This window comes from Arvicanthis niloticus, chromosome 16 (genome assembly GCF_011762505.2).
Source record: "Arvicanthis niloticus isolate mArvNil1 chromosome 16, mArvNil1.pat.X, whole genome shotgun sequence".
Taxonomy (NCBI): Eukaryota; Metazoa; Chordata; class Mammalia; order Rodentia; family Muridae; genus Arvicanthis; species Arvicanthis niloticus.
In genome coordinates this window covers 56,025,946-56,033,181 of record NC_047673.1, presented here as the reverse complement: position 1 = coordinate 56,033,181, position 7,236 = coordinate 56,025,946, and the positions used below count along the sequence as shown (strand labels likewise).

General features: G+C 42.8%; 1 non-coding gene across 1 annotated transcript; it reads left to right on the top strand.

Annotated features, from left to right (window-relative positions):
- The first annotated feature begins 3,989 nt into the window (after window positions 1-3,989).
- On the top strand, window positions 3,990-4,122 carry LOC117722143 (small nucleolar RNA SNORA17). The gene has a single exon (XR_004608527.1). It is a non-coding gene; the product is annotated as a small nucleolar RNA SNORA17 (small nucleolar RNA).
- The last annotated feature ends 3,114 nt before the right edge of the window (window positions 4,123-7,236 follow it).

Below are 7,236 nucleotides of genomic sequence, written 5' to 3'. Positions count from 1 at the left end.
TGTTTCACAACCTTCCTAATGCTGCAACCCTTTAATACAGTTCCTCATGTTGTAGTGACCTCCAACATAAAATTATTTGTTGCTACTTCACTTTTTTGTTGTTGTTGGTTTTTTTTGACACAGAGTTTCTCTGTGTAGTCCTGGCTGTCCTGGAACTCACTCTGTAGACCAGAAATCCGCTTGCCTCTGCCTCCCAAGTGCTGGGATTAAAAGCATGTGCCACCACTGCCCGGCTCTGTTGCTACTTCACAACTTCATTTTTCCTACAGTTATGAATTGTAATGTAAATATCTGATATTAGAATAGTTGATAGGGAGCCACAGGGGGGCTAGTGACCCACAGGTTGAGATCCACTGCTTTAAAGGAAGTTTAACATGAGAGCTTTGGGAGAACTGGAGGAGGGGTCATGCTCCCAAGAATCTAGTTCCCAGGAAGAGATGGTACTAGCAAAGGTATGCATGGCTGAATGCACCTCTGGATTCAACTGTGGCTTGAAAACCATCTTCTCTGTCAGGGTATGAGCCAAAGACAGACTAACTAGGAGCTCTTGGCAACGATCTGGATGAGTAGAATTATGGCAGCGACAACAAAGAAAACTCCATGGAGCCATGTGGTCTCGTTCCTCACAAGAGACAGATGATGCAATGAGAGCAGAAACAAAGATAGCCTAAAAATAGATCCCTAAAACTACACCTAGCACTCACCCATTCAAGACAGCTGGGTGGATTGTCCACACAGACCTGGAGGATACTGCACAATCAGGAAACTGAGGAGAGAAAAGAAGTGTAAGGTATAGTGGGTTGGTCTGATGCTGCCTGTATTCTAAAGCTAACTATTGGCTCTCGAGACGTGATTGCCCCCAACCAGGAGATCCTCATGTACATCAAGTGATGGGATGTAAACCTTGCTCCCGAGTTAACTGGTCAATAAAAGGCTAGAGCCTGTGACTGGGCAGTGAAGGGAGAAAGGCGGGGCTTGAGGATCGAGTGAGTAGGTTGCAGGTAGAGGGAGATGAATAAGAAAGGACGTGGAGAATAGAGGAGGCTGCCATGACAGGAGATGGACTATGGGCACATGGCCAGGAAAACCAGCAAGCAACAAGGGAATGTACAGCTAGGAAATAAGTTAGAATAGCTCTAAGCCTCCCAACCCAGGCTTAAGGCTTGTAAATAAAATACCTGGATCATGTGTCTTTTATATGGGCTAGCTAGAATTATAAATTCATTTTACAATAAAGGTCCAGATCATTGTACCACTCCCAAATAATCATTCCCTTTCTACCAGTCACACAGTAAAGTGTTCAGGCTTGAAAAACATGCCAGGAAAAGCATTCAAGGAAGACTATTATCGGCTTCTAATAGGAATCCATTCAATTGAGTCTAATCTTTTGTATAGATTAGATTAGTGTTGATTAAAGAGCTGACAAATTGCAACTCATGATCAAAACCTGTGTGTATACATGTGTGAGTGTGTGGTCTGTCTGTGTGTATATGTGTGTATGTGTGTATGTGTGTGTGCACGTGTGCGCGTTTTTTTCAGCTCTTCACAAAATCTGATATGAAATCTTCTTTTTGCCTTTGTTCATTATTTCTCATGCATGGGGGTTGGAGTGGGATTGCTAGCACTCATGCCATTTGGCTCACTGCTGAAGAAATTCTCACAGGCTTTAGTCCCCCTTTCTCGTAGAGAAACAATCCTCCAAAAGGAGACATGCTTTGATGTTTGAAAACAAATGACTTCTTACCATGCTCAGCAATACAAAGAAATCTACTGTCTACTTTGTCCACAAACACTTTAGAGTCTCTTCAATTTTAGTAGATATTTCTATGAGCTTTTATTGCTGTGTATTTTCTGTAATTGTATGTTAAGAACATCTTTTAAATGCCCCCTCCAAGTCTCAACTATCAAAGCTCTATCAGAAAGAGTGGGTGCTCTAGAACCTGTCCTCAAAACTCATCACAGAACAGCTTGTTGAATAAGTAAGAAAGTGAATGAGAAAGTGAATGAATGAATGAATGAATGAATGAATTGGCTCTGTAAGGATAAATTCTACGGTTAAAAAAAATACCCCACTATCTACAGTGCTATGTGTACAAACTTAATGTCACAACACTCCAGCTTCACAGGTTCTATCATGACCTCTTTCACACATCACACTGAACCAAAGTTGAGGAGCCCATGGGAAAGAGAGATAGCAAGCTCCGACTGTGATGCTGTTTTGATGTCTCAAGCACAACTCAGGCATACTTGTCTTTAGTGGCTCCTACAAATTAGAAGGCACAAAAGAGACTGGTACTTTGAATTCTGTAAAGCAGGTAAGTTACAAAGAGAGCTTTCCTTAGTCCTCAGCACTGCAAACCCTCAAGGCAATTTTAAGCATTAAGTAAGTGCTTAATTATAACTAATAACCAAAGGGCCTGTGTGTGAGTATATTCTTCTGCTGGTCCTCACTTGGAGGATACCCTCTTTATTCATAACAGAACCTAAACCACTCCCATCTCTTTTTTTGCACTCACTTTTTACAGTGGTGCAATGTGGCAACCTGCACTGTTGAGAGGTGTGACTGCCCTACATGTTAAAAGCAGAAAAAAAAAGTTCAGAAAGTAACTCGGAACAAGAAGTCATGACTGGTATTTTTAAAATGAAATTTAACTTGGACTTTGATGTGATTAATGATCTCTGCACTAATTTTTATCATAATTTATATCCCATCAACCTTTCATTATCTGAAAAGAAACAAGGTCGCATTTGGAGAAACTGAAGTGATGCTAATTTTATTTTTCCCTACTTAAAAATAAAAGCATTTACTAGACATCTGTGACTGAAGTATGGTACAGATTCAAAATTCAGTTCACAAAGGAAAAATGTAATCCTCCAGTCTCATCCCTAGTCCTGCAGCAGACTTTCTGCTATGGCCTCTCCTCATTCTCTGGCCTTGTTCTCAGGGAAATGAGCAGATACAGGTGGAAGGCCCAGCTTTCCGTCCTCCTAAATAACCGCTCAAACCTCCATCCTTCCCAGTTGTTTCCCATTACCAAGTATTTCTCCACAACACCTAGAAATATATTTTACCTGAAACCCACAGTGGTCACACCTGTCAGGTTCCCAGAAGAATTTTCTACCAGGGAACACACAGCCAACACACCTTTCTAAGAACCAGAGATATACATAAACCAATGAACAAAACACCAACAAAGACAAAACCAGATGTTAGCATCGAGAATTACAATTTTCCTAAGCCCAGATGCCTGTGCCAACATAAAAAACACAATGGATAACAGCCAGAAAAATATGTCTCCATTAGAGCCTAGACATCCTACAAAGGCAGGCCCTGAATATCACATCATAACTGAAGCACACACACAAATAAAAACCAGCCAAACAAACATCAAAAAACCCCTTAAAACTGTAAAAATATAATAAAGATCCTAAAAGAGGAAATGAATAAATTTCTTAATCTATGAAAACACAATGAAATGAAATGGATAAAAGAGTTCAAGACCTGAAAGTGGAAATAGAATCAATAAAGAAAACCCAAACTGAAGAAAATATAGAAATAAAAATAAATAGAAAATCAAACAGAAATCTTAGAGGCATGCCTCACCACCAAAATACAAGGGATAGAAGATAGAACCTGAGGTATTAAAAACACAATAGAAGAAATAAACATGTTGGTTGAAGAAAACGTTAAATTTAAAAGAATATCCTAACCAAATAGAAATCAAAAAAAATCTGAAACCCTATGAAAAGATCAAAATCTAAGAATAATAGGAATAGAGGAAGAAAAAAACCCAGGTAGAAAGCACAGAAAATATTTTCAACAAAATCATTTTTTAAAAAATGTATTCACCTAAAGAAAGAGATGTCTATCAAGATACAAGAAACATACAGAACACTAAATAAATTGGACCAGAAAAGAAAATCTCACCATATAATAACGAAAATACTAAACAGACATAACAAAGAAGAACATTAAAAACTTCAAGGGACCTGCTCCTTAGAGGCATTGCAGGCATGGCTGCTGTGTCACATGTGTGTCAGTAAGTGGCAGAGGGGAGAGAGCCAGTGTCTAAGCTCAGTGTTCTGACCTGTGAACATCTGAATGGTTAACACCCTAACATTCTCTGAAAAACATGAGCCTGAGATGACCACCAGTCTGGTGCTGTGCAGGCCTGAAGCAGGCACACCATATCCTAGGTGACCCCTATATGCTGCCATAACTCATGAACAGGGCATAGAAATCCTGAGATGATCCCAGACACTCCGAGACACTGGGTGCCACTAAGAGGAACAAGTATGTGGTGGAGAAATGGAAGAGAAAGAGAAACAGAGGGATATGGGAACAATGAGACTCGAGAGCAGTGTAGAATAACCTGATGTAAGTAGCTGGTGATGCCACCTAGGACCGTGGTGGAGTCCTGGACTGTGCTGCCACTGGGGGCCACATCTGGATCCATGGCTGGCCCTGAAGCAACAGAGATCTGTTACCACCAAAAGCCAAGCAGATGTCTGTTCCTTGTCTGGGCTGTTGCCTGGGGACATGTTTATGTCTGAGGGGTGTGCAGGACTGGCCCCACCCTCACCTGGGCATCATGGGAGATCTGGCCCTGGAAGCTTGAGAGCAGCAGAGATGATCCCACCCTAGGCAGCCGCAGCACTCAGGATACTGGGCCCTGCACCTCGCCTAGGCATCACAGTAGAGCTAATCCTGGTGGAGGACACCCAGGAGAGCCAGCCTCAAGGGCGTGTGTGTAGGAGAGATGGCCCTGCCACTTGTCTGCCATGTGTGGTGGCATGGGCAAGGGAGAGATAAGCCCTCCTCACCCCTTGTCCCCTACAGCAGACAGGAGAGCACCTCTCCTAGGCAGTAGAGCTGACCCTGGATATGGGGCTTGTGGGTGAGCCAGTACTGAAAGTGTGAGTGTGGAAAAGCCTGCCCTGCCTCTTCTGTTGGGTGATGGCAGCTGTAAGGGAGAGATTCTTTCCCTCTCTTGTGTCCTTGTCACCTACGGCAGGCAAGAGAGCTGGCCCTGGGGTCATGAGAGCAGGAGAACTGACCCTGCTCTTCAAGTGCTGCAATGTCCTTCACCTCAGGGTCATGAGAGTGGGAGAACTGGCCTTGTCCCTCACCAGCTGCAACACTCAGGAGAGTGAGGCCTGCACCTCGCCTGGGCAGCAGGGTAGAGACTGGCCCTGTTTGTGGGGGTGCTGGTAAGCTGGCCCAGAGAGCGTGAGAGAGGGACAGCTGGCAGGCTGACCAGCTTAGACGCTACCCAGGCCCAGATCCAGGGCTTTGAATCGGCCCACCCCAACATCTACCCCACTAATCCACTGCTGGAGTGCATGAAGAAGCCGATCCTACAGATCCAAAATTACAGAATCTCCATGACACAGGGCAACAACAGAGGCGTCCTGGTGAGGTTTCAGTATTGACAGAGTAGCAGAAGCCAGAGGCCTCTTACCAGACTGAATCAGTGCAATGAACATTTGTAAGCAAAGAAGTGTGGACCAAAGGGTGTACCGTAGGACAACACTGTGATTCAGTACAACTTCCATGAGATTTGTTTTTTCTCTGTTGAGGGGAGAGGTTGCAAGGGTGGAGGGGCGGTATGAGGAGAGAGGAAAATGAGTGGGATTGGAGTGCATGATGTGAAATTCCAAAAAAAACAAATAAAAGTTACAAAAAAAAAAAAAAAAAAAAAAAAAAAAAAAAAAAAAAGAAAGAAAGAAAGAAAGAAAGAAAGAAAGAAAGAACTGCAAAGGAAAAAGACCAAGTAATGTATAAAGGCAGACCTACTGGGACAATCAATACCTGACTTCTCGAACGGAGACTTTAAAAGCCAGGAGGGACTGGATAGGTATCCAACAGACTTGCAGAGACCTAGGATGTCAGCCAAGACTACTTTACCAAGCAGATTTTTTTAATCATAATAGAAAAAAAATAAGACATTCCATGGTAAACCAAATTGAAGCAATATCTGTCAACAAATTACAAATTACCGAGGCACTAGGAGAGAAACTCCTATCTAAAGAGGTTAACTACATCTAGGAAAAATTCCAGAGCAGCAAGTCAAAAAAGGGAAAACACACACACACACATACACACACACACACATACCACCACCAACACCAACAACGGGAATCAAAAAACACAACTAGTTTATATCTCTCAACAACTGTGGCCTCAGTTTCTCAATTTAAAAAAAAAAAAAAAACAGTCTAACAGAACAAATGCAAAGACAAGAAGTTTCCTGATGCATCAAAAAACACATCTTAACTTCAAAGACAGAGATAAAGGGATAGACAATGATATTTCTAGCAAATGTGAGATCGGTCCTCTGAGTGGAGAGCGAGGATGGCTATAGGAAAGATGGAAAGGAAGAGTTAAGAAACAAAGGTTAGAAATCATACGAACACTGTGACAGCCTCGAGTTTAATTCTCATAGGCTTTATACACTTTAAGGATCTTGAGAAACAAAGTCACAAGCCAGCAGAGATAATGGCTGATGTACATTGACTATCTGTCCCCATCTGGAGGCCCCCCTATTCCTTCCTCCAAGATTAACAGAACATTCAGCCCCTCGCCTTGAGCTTCAAGGTATCCCCTTCTATTGTTCCATGTGTCAGCAGGCCAGGAAATCTGCCAGTAGACCCTGGCCTGACTTGACTCTACCTGACTGGCAGGCTTTCACGGAAGCAGGCAAAATAGCTCCCAACACAAATGGACCTAAGAAGCAAGCTGGTGCAGCCATTTTAATTTCTGACAAAATAGGCTTCAAAACCAAAACTAATCAGAAGAGGAAGGACACTAGATACTCATCAAACGGGCAATCAACCAAGAAGAAATTGCAACTCTTAATGTCTGTGCACTAAACACATGGGCACCCAATTCATGAAACAAACATTACTGCAGTTTCAATCACATACTGACCCCCTCACACTAAGAGTGGGAGACTTCAGTTCCCTGTACCCACCAATCGAAAGGTCATCCAGACAGAAGTGAAACAGAATTGCTGGAGTTCACTGACATTACAAGCCAAATGGACCTGACAGATGTTTACTGAACATTTCACAAAAATACAGAAGAATATGATTTCTTCTTGTTGGCATTTAGTCTAGGCTTTGCCCCCATAGTTACCTGGCAACAGCCAGGTGGGCCTGAGTCACTACAGAAGGGGCTGCTTGCCCCCTCCTCACTCAATTGCCCTCTTGCTCTTGCTCCTGCTCCTTATCCTC